Consider the following 1,204-nt stretch of genomic DNA (forward strand, 5'->3'; position numbering starts at 1 on the left):
ACCGAGCACGCTCGCCGTCTCGCTCGCACCTCTTCCGTCCTGACCGACTAAATTATAGGTCCGCTCGCCTTGTTTATTCACGCTTAATTACACGAGAGCCTCGCGATGCTCCGTAACGTACGCGAGTTGCAGTTGAAAGAAAAAAAAAAAGAATCTTGATCGATGTAACATCGAGCGTTCCTCAAGCGATCCGGTACGATAAGCTATATATATATATATGTTGCTCTTTCGAAAAGAAGATATTCGATTCTCGAGCTCGATCTTTTGTACGACTGAGGGACGAGAGAGCGAGAGCTTCAAGGAGTTTTCTTTCTCGAAATTTTGAGTCTAATTTTTATACAAAATCCTCGGGTCAAAGATGAGCGTTCGAGATATCTCACCGATACGTGAGTATACGTGCAAGTATACCGAACGCACACCGTCGCCTCGGAAATACCGATGTTACACCTCGTGGTATCCGCATGGCTCACACGTACGCAGCGAGTCCCGTCAGTGTGATAAAACGCGGTCGCTCTCTCGCACCTGTCCTCGCCGCATCTGTCTCTCTCTTCCTTCGTGTATACCTTCGTAGAGGGTCGGTGGTCAGCTTGGCAGCGGGAGGCATTCTCTTTCTCCCTTTCTCTTTCGCGCTCCCTCCGCCGTCTCCGCCGTTTCCGTCTGCGTTGCGCTACCCCACTGGTGCGGCACAGCTTTCCTCTCTTCTCCGCAGCCTCCGTAAGCTCCGTCTTCCTCCTACGATCGCTGTCCGGCGCGTCTCGAACGAGTTCGGTGGCGCTCGTATCGTTTCGTCGGCGCGTCCTTGTCGCGCTCGAGCCTTCGGGAAAAGAGAAACGGCGCGTCGTGTCTCGCTCTTTCATACGCGGCTCGTCCCTGCCGACCCCTGCCCACCCAGTACGTCTACCAACGGCGATTCCGTCGCGAGCTTACACGATCGGGATCTTCCTCGTCGCACCGCCGATTCTCCCGTTGCTATCGTCCTCCTCGAGACTCGTTCAGGAGCGCTGACGAAACCATCGTCACCCGGGGTAAGACGTTGCGTTTGAGTATCTTTCCGATTGAAAGTCGAATAACGCCATTCGAAATAACGTAGCATTCCAATCTTAAGATTTGCATTCAAACGTATTCGATATAAGTATTAGATATAAGTATAAGACAACGCGATTACGTTCAACGTCCGTCACCGTTTACGCTACGTGGTATCGTT

The sequence above is a fragment of the Trachymyrmex septentrionalis genome, unplaced genomic scaffold, assembly GCF_001594115.1.
Source record: "Trachymyrmex septentrionalis isolate Tsep2-gDNA-1 unplaced genomic scaffold, Tsep1.0 scaffold37, whole genome shotgun sequence".
Classification (NCBI taxonomy): Eukaryota; Metazoa; Arthropoda; class Insecta; order Hymenoptera; family Formicidae; genus Trachymyrmex; species Trachymyrmex septentrionalis.